Source organism: Podarcis liolepis (genome assembly GCF_965112155.1).
Source record: "Podarcis liolepis genome assembly, chromosome: 10".
NCBI classification, from domain to species: domain Eukaryota; kingdom Metazoa; phylum Chordata; class Lepidosauria; order Squamata; family Lacertidae; genus Podarcis; species Podarcis liolepis.
Genome location: NC_139562.1, coordinates 9,553,816 through 9,566,052, shown reverse-complemented (window position 1 = coordinate 9,566,052; position 12,237 = coordinate 9,553,816). Strand labels below are relative to the sequence as shown.

General features: G+C 48.2%; 1 protein-coding gene across 3 annotated transcripts in view; it reads left to right on the top strand.

The window, feature by feature from the left end:
* The first annotated feature begins 1,565 nt into the window (after window positions 1-1,565).
* PRKCQ (protein kinase C theta) overlaps window positions 1,566-12,237 on the top strand; it is a 55,938-nt gene continuing 45,266 nt past the window's right edge. For 2 of the 3 annotated variants that reach the window (XR_014516121.1, XM_083461165.1), the window contains exon 1: window positions 1,567-1,748. The gene's annotated coding sequence lies outside the window, so the exon portion shown is untranslated. Of the gene's footprint in view, window positions 1,749-12,237 lie in introns of all 3 variants that reach the window. The other variant, XM_083461164.1, reaches the window with a different exon arrangement.

Genomic DNA, 12,237 nt, shown 5'->3' with positions numbered 1-12,237 from the left:
CCCGCAAGACGAATGCCTCGCAAGACGGAAAACCTGCTAGACGAAAGGGTTTTCCGTTTTGGAGGTGCTTCACAAAACGAATTTCCTATGGGCTTGCTTCGCAAGATGAAAATGTCTTGAGAATTCCTGCAGGGTTCCCCCCCCCCTTTTTCCCAAGCCGCTAAGCCGCTTATCAGCTGATCCGCTAAGCCGCTTAACAGCTGATCCGCTAAGCCCGCTAAAACGCTAATAGCGCTAAGCCGCTAAGCCGCTAATGGGCTTGCTTCGCAAGACGAAAAAACCGCAAGATGAAGAGACTCGCGGAACGGATTCTTTTTGACTTGCGAGGCACCACTGTATCTGTATTGGATTTGAAACCTTTTTTAAAAAACAGAGGGTGCTGTTTTGAACTGTTTTCATATACAGAACTGTCTCGAACTGCTCTTCTTGTGGCTCGCTTTAACCGCGAAATCACTTTGAGATTTTTTCTTTAAATTGGAAGAGCTTCATAAATTGGCTCAAATAAATAAATAGATAACGCACTTTGAGCAATAATTTCTAATTCGACCACCTTCAGCCAATTTTTTTTAAGCTCTTCCTATTTCCAGCCCTTGTGTACAAACCCAAGTGTTTCCAAGCATGGCATTATGGTAACTTGGGGGGGGCAGAGGAGGGGGGGAGTTGCAGAAGAGGAACCCAACTCATTTCTCCTATTTCAAAAAGGCTGCAAAGGCTGGAAGGGGGAGCGCAAGGGAGAGGAAGAGATTTGAGCCAGGTTGCATTTAAAAGGCAAAACTACGTGGTTTGCCTTTGGACGCAGGTGGTGCTGTGGGTTAAATCACAGAGCCTAGGACTTGCCGATCAGAAGGTTGGCGGTTGGAATCCCCGTGACGGGGTGAGCTCCCGTTGCTCAGTCCCTGCTCCTGCCAACCTAGCAGTTCAAAAGCACATCAAAGTGCAAGTAGATAAATAGGTACCACTCTGGCGGGAATGTAAACGGCGTTTCCGTGCACTGCTCTGGTTTGCCAGAAGCGGCTTAGTCATGCTGGCCACATGACCTGGAAGCTGCACGTCGGCTCCCTCGGCCAATAAAGCAAGATGAGCGCCACAACTCCAGAGTCGGCCATGACTGGACCTAATGGTCAGGGGTCCCTTTACCTTTACCTGGTTTGCACTTTTCAAAACAGTAGACGTGCCGAAACGCAGCCGTCCTTCAAAATCCGCCCGTCGCCGAATATTCGGTGCAGTTTTTCAGTCCAAAAAGACAGTGTGCATTCGAAGGCACAGATTGGTGAAGATAACCCAGGAAAATGTGTTGCCTTAGGGGGGAATTCCTTTGTGAAAATGCTTGTGCATTTGGCAATATTGCATGTGAGGGTGTGTCAATCTTAGGAGAATTTTGCACCCATATGACGGTGAGTTTTCAGGATGAGGTCTCTACACACACACACACCCCGCAAACGGATGTGGAAATGTGGAGAATTTCCTAGGGGAGCCCCCAGCTTGCTGGTACCGCGTCCTCTCACACCAGGCTCCCTGCGGCATCTTGAATTCCATCTCTGTGCCCCGGGCAGCGACGGCAGCAGTCAGGTGGTGGCGGCTGTGTGGGTGGCCGTGTGGGTAACTGAAAGCGGCAGCTGTAGCAGCAGCAGGAGAAGGAGGAGGAGGAGACAGCAGCAGCCACAACTCGAGCTGAACTTCTTGAGAGTGCACTGGCTGAAGCAGGCAGGACGGGGGGGAAAGGAAGGAGGGCGCAACTTGGAGATCAGGTATGGGGGGGGAATGGGGAGCCGTGGAGAGGCAGAATATTCTCCCCCCGGAACTTTTGTAATGTCACACAGGCTCTCTAAGCTTGCAGTGAATATGTGTGTGTGTCAGAGGAGGGAAATAGGGTGTATACAGTCCTCATCTTGCTCGTAGAATCATAGAATTGTAAAGTTGGAAGGGACCCCGAGGGTCATCTAGTCCAACCCGCTTCAATGAAGGAATCTTTTGCCCAACGTGGGGCTCGAACCCACAACCCTCCGCTTAAGAGTCTCGTGCTCTACCGACCAAGCTATCAGTCACAGAGTAGACCTGTGGATGGTATTGTTGTTGTTTAGTCATGTCCGACTCTTCGTGACCCCATGGACCAGAGCACGCCAGGCACTCCTGTCTTCCACTGCCTCCCGCAGTTTGGTCAGACTCATGCTGGTAGCTTCGAGAACACTGTCCCACCATCTCGTCCTCTATCATCTCCTCCTCCTTGTGCCCTCCATCTTTCCCAACATCAGGGTCTTTTCCAGGGAGTCTTCTCTTCTCATGAGGTGGCCAAAGTATTGGAGCCTCAGTTTCACGATCTGTCCTTCCAGTGAGCACTCAGGGCTGATTTCCTTCAGAATGGAGAGGTTTGATCTTCTTGCAGTCCATGGGACTCTCAAGAGTCTCCTCCAGCACCATAATTCAAAAGCATCCATTCTTCGGTGATCAGCCTTCTTTATGGTCCAGCTCTCACTTCCGTGGATGTTATTAAATGTGACTAACTTAGGTTCATTCATCTTACTGGGTCTACTCGGAGTATAACTTGGTCGGCTGTAACCCATACTTCCTCCCCGCCATCCACTTGACAGCATTTTGTCACTTTTGAACATCCATTTCTGCTGTCTCTTTTCACAGCAGCGAAAAGCAAGGAGTTGTTTCAGCTCCACACCAGGAAAAGTGTTTTGTTTTCCCCCCCTCTTCGGGTTACGAACCTTAGTGAAAGTCTGGACTGAATGGGGTGGTGGCCCCCTTTATAAACTGGCAAGCCTATTCTGCGCCTGCCCTCACCTGCCAGGCCTCGCAAGGCCAGATCTCAAATGGCAAAGGCTTTCCTCTTTCTATAAGTGCTTCTCTTGCCCAGGGCCGAAGCGGCAACTTGCCAACGCTGCACAGTTATTTGAGGCTCAGGAGTGAGCTGGGGTTGCCAACTTTTAGGCTGGTCCCTCTGCCCTTTCAACAGCAGTTTGACGGGCAGGTGGCTAATGTCGGATCTGTGCCATGGGAAGAAAGCGCCAACAGCAGAACTCTGTGAAAAGGAACAGGAGCAGATCACATGGCGAGAGGTTGGAAATGCTATTTTGGATATGCAATCTCAGGGCCTTAAGGTGACACCAGGCATGGGGAAATCGGTCAATTTCAGATCTGTTTCTCATTTTCCCAGTCTCAAATTCAGCTCTCCACATCTCCACACCACTTTGCCAGTTGTTGCTGTTTTTTTGATAATTTTTTTATTAACAATTTCCACATAACAGTATATCAAAATATATCATATTCATTATTCCCCCCCTTTTCCCCCATTCCCCACCAAACCCCTCCTTCCCCCCCACAAGACTTCCCTCAGCTCCTCTCTCTGATTTCTCAACACACGTCACTCTCTGCATATTATAAAATTATTTCAGTCCTTATATTATCTATCTACCGTGTTGCCAAACACAAAATTTGTGTATGTTGATTCAAAACCTGCCAAGGAGTCCAATTCATTTTGTTGTCTTTTTAAGTACTTTGTAAAAAGTTCCCATTCTTCTTTAAAGTCGCAGTTGTTGTTTTTTTACCCCCATGAGAATTCATCAGCATTTAAGTGTGGATTTCTCCTAACATGCCCATTTTCCCTATGCGATTTTTGCCTAATTTATGGATTTCAGGCAAAGCAGTTTCCTTAATCTGTCGTTTTCACAGATATATGCATTCCACACTCCCCCCCCCCAATATTTGCACCTTTGCACACATCACTTGACTGAAGAACTGCGTTGCAAAATCCGGCTGTGTTTAGGTTTATGCATTGTTTCCAACAGTGCAAATTAAACTGGCTGACCTTTAACTACAAACTGAATCATGTTTCTCCCCTATCTCTAGTTACAACTCTGTAGATGGTCCTTCTGTATTCAGTGTGTAAGTTGGGGAATCTGGACGCGGAAGTCAGGATGGTGTCATTTGTTGTGTCTGTGTTAGAACGCTGCTTGTGTAACTCATGGGAAGTTGCCGTTGTGTAAATGCCAGAGGGAAACGCAACAATGGCAGTCAGTTAGGAAGTGAGCTGCTGTTGTGGGAAGTTTTTAATGTGTGACATTTTAATGTATTTTTAATCTTTGTTGGAAGCAGCCCAGAGTGTCTGGGGAAACCCAGCCAGATGGGCGGGGTACAAATAATAAATTGTTGTTGTTGTTTAGTCGTTTAGTCGTGTCCAATTCTTCGTGACCCCATGGACCAGAGCATGCCAGGCACTCCTGTCTTCCACTGCCTCCCGCAGTTTGGTCAAACTCATGCTGGTAGCTTCAGGAACACTGTCCCACCATCTCGTCCTCTGTCGTCCCCTTCTCCTTGTGCCCTCCATCTTTCCCAGCATCAGGGTCTTTTCCAGGGAGTCTTCTCTTCTCATGAGGTGGCCAAAGTATTGGAGCCTCAGCTTCACGATCTGTCCTTCCAGTGAGCACTCAGGGCTGATTTCCTTCAGAATGGAGAGGTTTATTATTATTATTATTATTATTATTATTATTATTATTAGTCAGCTGAGCCATGGACTGCTCAGTCTGCTCTCCGGTGTGGGAGGGCTGCTTCGAGGTTATTTCTCTTTAAACCAGACCTTGAACAGACTATCTTTTGACAGCCCTTCAAGATCAAAAACTGGCCTTTGCAAAGTTGGAGACCAGGTCACCATCTCAAAAGGACGTCTAGAGAGATAACTGGTGGCAAAAACCCCAAAACTTGATGACTTTTTGCTGTTATTGGTGGGGTGCCCTTCCTCAAAGAGATCCGTTTTGCACCTTGCTCAATGCTGCCTGCTAAGCAATTTTTTATTTGGAAAAGCATCTGCAAGTACAGGCCAATTTAGGACTTCTGAACTCATGGTGTGTTCCTGGTAGGGGTGGGGAATAAATTTGATTTGGTTCACATGTAAAGGTGAAGCTGCCTAATTCAAAATACCATTTGAAGTAAAACACAACCTCCTTTGAAAGCCACACTTTTCTGAATTTTGTAATTCGGTTCTTCAGCCAAATATTGTGTGGACAAGTGCATAGACAGGGCGATTCATAATGAAATATACAGTTTCCATTTATAGTGTGTTGAAACTGTATACTTCATTACGAATACCCTGAATTAGGATAAAGTGTGCGTATAGATGCATATGCTAATGAAAAAAAGAGCACACAGAAAAGCATCATATATGGGAAAATTGATTTGCAGAAATGTGTGTGTTGGACGAAATTGCATGCAAACTATATGCATTAGGGGAAATCCTCGTGAAAATGCTGATGAATTTACATGTTGACTTCTTTTTACTGCAAACTGATCTGGAAATGTGGCCTTGCTGATGTTTTGAACGAGAAGCAGAGAGAAAGCAAAACTGACAGATTTGTCTGTCCATGTTTCTGGGACTGCTGCTTTTAATCTTTCATCGTGTTGATTTATGCTTGTTGTTGTTTTATCAATTTTAATATTGATCTATGACCCCCCTTGAACATTCGGTTTCAAGTGGAAAGACAGCTCCGTAAACATTTCCAGTAAACAAACTGAAAAATGTCTAAGTGAGGTTTTGTAGGTATGAGTTGTTGGGGAGGAAATAGAAAATAAGGTAAAGGGACCCCTGACCATTAGGTCCAGTCGTGACCGACTCTGGGGTTGCGGCGCTCATCTCGCTTTACTGGCCGAGGGAGCCGGCGTACAGCTTCCGGGTCATGTGGCCAGCATGACTAAGCCGCTTCTGGCGAACCAGAGCAGTGCACGGAAACGCCGTTTACCTTCCCACCAGAGTGGTACCTATTGATCTACGTGCACTTTGACGTGCTTTTGAACTGCTAGGTTGGCAGGAGCAGGGACCGAGCAACGGGAGCTCACTCTGTCACGGGGATTCGAACCGCCAACCTTCTGATCGGCAAGTCCTAGGCTCTGTGGTTTAACCCACAGCACCACACACGTCCAAGAAAATAGGACCCTGCCTTATACTGAGTCAGGCAGTTGGTGTCCTTGTAGCTCAGTGGCTTTCCAGAGTTTTGGAGATAAGCTGTTCCTAGCCCTAACTGGAGCTGCCGGGGACTGAACCTGTGACATTATGCATGTGAAGATGATGCTCTGTGGCTCTTCCCTCATTCTCCAGCGTTCTGATTCTGGTGGCCTAATTCTGAGGGGCGCCAGTGTTGGCACAGGAGCACTGCTTCCTTTAAGACTCACTAGATGGGCTGGCTCCCAGCACCTCGAATTAAGTGTGACAGTTAGGTGGCAGAAAGTTGAGAGTGTCAGTGTGTGGTTGGAGCAGGAAACTTACAGGCGGAGAGTCAGCCGTTCCAGGAAACAGAGCTGTTTGAATGAGAAACCTACAGACAAAAAAAAAAAAAAAAAAAAACAACAACCCTGAATGTTTAATACCTTTGTTCGCCCCACAGTGCTTTGTTTTTTTTCCTGGGCGTACTCAGCGGTACACCGTACTGGGCAGACACACCAAGTGGAGTGGGCTAAGGGGTCTTCAGCCCCCCAAAAAAATTCAAGGAGGGGGCTGGGCTCCCCCAAAACCCTGTGGCCTGCTCCACCACCTTCTCCCCACCATGTTGCGCAGTGAGGAGAAAGCCAAGTGCGGAGACCAGTTCCATGCTCCCCGTTACCCATCCGGCATGCCAGCACAGGCATTGCGCACTAGGTGGAGGGCGGGACACATCACATGATGAGCGGTTGGAGGATGGATGGCGGCTAACAGATTGAGGTTGAATCCTGACAAGACAGAAGTACTGCTTTGGGGGGACAGGAGGCGGGTGGGTGTGGAGGACTCCCGGACTCTGAATGGGGTAACTGCGCCCCTGAAGGACCAGGTGCGCAGCCTGGGAGTCATTTTGGACTCACAGCTGTCCATGTGGCGCAGGTCAATTCTGTTTCCAGGGCAGCTGTTAATTCTAGACGGTATCGGGACATTGTGTGGCAAGGTCCCAAACCCTCCTGCGAAGTGAAATAAAGAGACACAAAACAGTATTTTAGGTTAATGGGCGAAAAAGGCCACAACTTCATTGGTTACAGAATGGGAGTGGTATTGGCTTAGGCATTGGAAACCACACGACTATATCTGACTCCTGCCCATCTGTAGGAGTCTTGGAAGGGTTAATCACCAGTAGGGGGAGCCTTGCTGATGCACATCAACTAGGAACTCCCCCAGGGTCACCACTAGGGGTCGTGCCATGGTCCTAGCCCCCCCGTCTGGGGCTTCGGACAGAGACCACGCCCCCCCGGAGTCCTTTAACACAGCGGTTCTCAACCTGTGGGTCCCCAGATGTTCTTGGACTACAACTCCCATCATCCCTGAGCTCTGGCCTTGCTAGCCAGGGATGATGGGAGTTGTAGTTCAACAACATCTGGGGACCCACAGGTTGAGAAAGGCTGCTTTAACGGAATACCGAGCAGGGAGAAAACAGGGGCAAACCCTCGGCCGCAGGAAGTTTAAATAGCCCGCGCCACGCCCCTGGACTATCCGGATTGGACGGCCTAGGGATGATGTGGCCAAGGACCATCCAATGGCGCAAGGGCTAGCCCACCCAATGCATGTGGGGAGGGCTTGCTCCTAGCCCGCAACATCATCTCCCCAGGAACGGGAATTGGCTTTACAGTGGTACCTCAGGTTAAGAACTTAATTCATTCTGGAGGTCAGTTCTTAACCTGAAACTGTTCTTAACCTGAAGCACCACTTTAGCTAATGGGGCCTCCCGCTGTCACCGCCATGCGATTTCTGTTCTCATCCTGAAGCAAAGTTCTTAACCCGAGGTACTATTTCTGGCGGAGTCTATAACCTGAAGCGTATGTAACCCGAGGTACCACTGTAATAATAATAATAATAATTTTATTATTTATATCCCGCCATCTGACTGGGTTGCCCCAGCCACTCTGGGCAGCTTCCAACAAAATATTAAAACACAAAATAGGCAACTGCCTTTGCAGTATTGTGTTTGGCATGTGCCGGAAACTTTTTGTTGAGGACACGGAGCAATGGATCCAAACTACAAGAAAGAAGATTCCACCTAAACATTAGGAAGAACTTCCTGACAGTAAGAGCTGTTCGACAGTGGAATTTGCTGCCAAGGAGTGTGGTGGAGTCTCCTACTTTGGAGGTCTTTAAGCAGAGGCTTGACAACCATATGTCAGGAGTGCTCTGATGGTGTTTCCTGCTTGGCAGGGGGTTGGACTCGATGGCCCTTGTGGTCTATTCCAACTCTATGATTCTAGGAGGGTCTACCCAGCCATGTAATTATAAGCCGCCACAACCATAATAAGATAACCCACCCCCCCCTGCTGCAACCCCAAATATTATGAACGGGAGACCTGATTAGACTCTCATTCCCACCCATTCATTCTTCCCTGCATCTGTTTATTTTAATATTGAATTTCAGTTGGATGGGCTTTATTGGTTTAGTATTTGATTGTTGCTTAATTTTTTTGCGTTCCCTCATACAGTATGCTGCTTGGAGAAATGTTTTTATTAGGCAGCTAATAAAGGGAATGAATAAATGAATCATTTTGGAATGAAAGCAAATTAACCGGGCTCCAATTGTTGCCGCCCTGCCCCCGCACACCAAATGCACACCTACTAATATTTCTCCCTCTGCAGATAGTTCAGAGACACCACAAGCCTCCAGGACTCTCTCTTCATGGGGGAAATAGCCCTGTAAAAGGCTTCCATGAAACTTCAGGAAAATGAAGCCTGATGTCAGGAACCAGAGTCAGGCATGATCAGCGAGAAAATACAGACGTACCTCAGCTCCCAAACGCCTTGGGAGTCAAACGTTCCGGCTCCCAAACGATCGAAAACCAGAAAGGAGTGTTACGGTTTTCAAACATCCTTTTGGAAGCCGAACGTCCAACATGGCTTCCGATGGAAGCTCCTGCAGCCAATCAGAAGCCACGTTTTGGTTTCCAAACGTTTTGGAAGTCGAACGGACTTCTGTAACGGATCCCGTTCGACTTCCGAGGTACGACTGTACCCAGTGTAGGTGAAGTTAACTCTTTATTCGAAGAAACCGAAACAGCACAGGCCTAGTGATGACAGCAACTCTTCCCATTAGGTCTTCCCCAATGAGGCAATTGTGGGGACTGAATCATAGCTGTCAACCTTCCCTTTTTTTGCGGGAAATTCCCTTATTCCAGCGTCGTTTCCCGCTGCTTCCTGCTGCTATCCCGGATTGTTAGATATCCCATAGACTGTCCCTGGGACAGGTGAGGCTGCTGATTCCTTATTTTCGAGGCTGCTGATCCCTTATTTGCAAATCTGAAAGTTGACAGCTATGGGCTAAATGTCCCCACCACTCCCTAAGATTCCTCCTCTCCCTGGGTCATTCCCAAACAATTAGAATTCAAATAAAATCTGTGGCACTCTGGGGCTGACTGCTTGGCCCGATGCCATCTTGACCAGAAGCCAAATGTTGAGGTTTTTTTTAGGATTTTACCCCAGGAAATAAACTGCCACAGGCGCTGGATTAAACCGACAGGCAGGCCGGATACTCCCAAACAATCTCAGGCTCCTTCATCTATTTTTTCATTGCTCTTCTCTCTTCACTCCTCTACGTTTTCTGGGAGACTAGTGGCGAGGCAAATTGGTTACAGCAGGAGGGAGAGACTCCCTGGCTCAGGGGTCAGCAAGGGGTCGGTTCTCTCTGTGGGTCAGATCGTGCACGCGCATGAGTGTGTGTGGCCGCAATTTCCAGCATCTGCGCCTGTGCAAACATGCTTTTCTGCATCTGAGCATGCTCAGACGCTCCGGCACCATGGAAGCGAGTCCCCACACTGTGCTGCTCTGGTTTAGCGCAGTGTACGGGGACTCGCTGAGCGGGCGGCTCAGTTCGGGGATGGCTCGGGGCCAGTTAAACAACCTCTGTGGGCCTTAGGTTGCCTACCCCTGCCCTGGCTTCTTCAGCAACCTGTCTCATCCCTGTCTCCTGGCCCCCTTCCTCTCCTGCCACTGATTCTGGTCTGCTCTCTGCCCCAGCCTCTCCCTGCTCACTAAACCCCGTTGCCTCTTCAGCTTCCAACATCTCCTCCTCCCCATCTGCCCCCTCTTCTCCCTCAAACCACCACCCCACCGCCAATCCCCTGGCTCTGAGCCTTCTTCCCCTGGGGGTTCCCTTGGGGTTCCCCAACTGGTACCTCTCACCATTGCTCTGCACCCAGCCAGTGCATGACATCTGATCATTTAGTCACTGGCTCTCCAGTAGACTCTAAGCAAGGAGTGCAGAATACAAAAGAGGTAATGTTAGATGCCAAGTGTGCAATTAGATACCTTTGGTCCTCTCTGTGGCTGGTGTGGGTGTTTAATTAAAAGATGGACAGCTCGTTTTCCAGACCAGTTTCACCCAGAGGTGGAAAGCGCTGGCAGAAGTTGCACAATTTGAAGGCAGAGAAGTAATAATAATAATAATAATATTTTTTTATTTATACCCCCCCATCTGGCTGAGTTTCCCCAGTCACTCTGGGTGGCTCCCAATCAAGTATTAAAACAATACAGCGTTAAATATTAAAAACTTCCCTGAACAGGGCTGCCTTCAGATGTCTTTTAAAAATAGGATAGCTACTTATTTCCTTCACATCTGAAGGGAGGGCGTTCCACAGAGCAGGCGCCACTACCGAGAAGGCCCTCTGTCTGGTTCCCTGTAACCTCACTTCTCGCAATGAGGGAACAGCCAGAAGGCCATTGGCGCTGGATTTCAGTGTCCGGGCAGAAAGATGGGGGTGGAGACCCTCCTTCAGGGATACTGGACCGAGGCCGTTTAGGGCTTTAAAGTTCAACACCAACACTTTGAATTGTGCTCGGAAACGTGCTGGGAGCCAATACAGATCTCTCAGAACTGGTGTTATGTGGTCCTGGCGGCCACTCCCAGTCTCCAGTCTAGCTGCCGCATTCTGGATTAATTGCAGTTTCCGGGTCACCTTCAAAGGTAGCCCCACGTAGAGCGCATTGCAGTAGTCTATTTGCAAACGTGTAGCATCTTAACTTGTCCTTTCCACAACTCCTCTAATATGAGGACTTTCTGCACTTAATCGAGCCATTGGAGAAGTTCATTTGATTCACCTTTCCAATGCAAACCTGCAAAATTCACTCTTCTCAAGGCGAATCGAAACACAGCTTTCCTTCTGAAGCCACACTTTCTCTGAATTTTGCAATGCAGTTATCCAGCCAAAGAATGGATGCAAAAAAAAAAAAGTTCTTATTCGTGAAAAGTATGTTCAAAAAGGCAGTTGGTATGGTGAAAATAATGATGCGCAGAAATGCATTGGGTTCCAGGGAAATTGCTTGCAATATAAGTGAATTCTAGGCAAAATTGCATAAGAAAATGTGTACATTGGAAAGAGCACGTTCTCAAATGTGCATGAGTTTTCACGCAGACTTTTTATGAACAAATTTGTAGTCTCATGCAGCGCTGGGATGAGCTTGCCTACTAAGGAGTTGTTGCTGTTTAGTCGTTTAGTCATGTCCGACTCTTCGTGACCCCCTGGACCAGAGCACGCCAGGCACTCCTGTCTTCCACTGCCTCCCGCAGTTTGGTCAAACTCATGCTGGTAGCTTCGAGAACACTGTCCAACCATCTCGTCCTCTGTCGTCCCCTTCTCCTTGTGCCCTCCATCTTTCCCAACATCAAGGTCTTTTCCAGGGAGTCTTCTCTTCTCATGAGGTGGCCAAAGTCTTGGAGCCTCAGCTTCAGGATCTGTCCTTCCAGTGAGCACTCAGGGTGGATTTCCTTCAGAATGGAGAGGTTTGATCTTCTTGCAGTCCATGGGACTCTCAAGAGTCTCCTCCCAGTAGCCCAGTGGGTCAGTGGATCAGGATCCCTGCATTGCTGGAAGTTGGGGCTAGATCACCCTCACGGTCCCTTCCAGTTCTACAATTCTGTGATTCTAAGTGGGGTTAGGATTGAAGCCTTGTGTTTTTTTTTGATGGCTTTCCCCCGACTTGCTTGCATGATAGACAGGTCGGCAGGCAGGCAATTGCAGGCAGGCAATTTCCCAGGCTGCCCCCATCACTGTGTCATTCTGGAACATTCTGGAAGAAAATGGCACCCCCTACACACACACACACACACACACACACACACTTGTCCCAAAGCATGCAGTGCCCTAGGCATTCTGGGAAAATAAAATAAGATCAGTTGCTTTCACTAGAGAAAGGTGAGCTTGCTGTGAATGAGCAACAAACTGCTATGAGCAGGAGAATGGAACCGGCACCATTTATCTTGCCCATTCATTCCTCAAGGCATTTTTTTCATGCTGAATTAAACC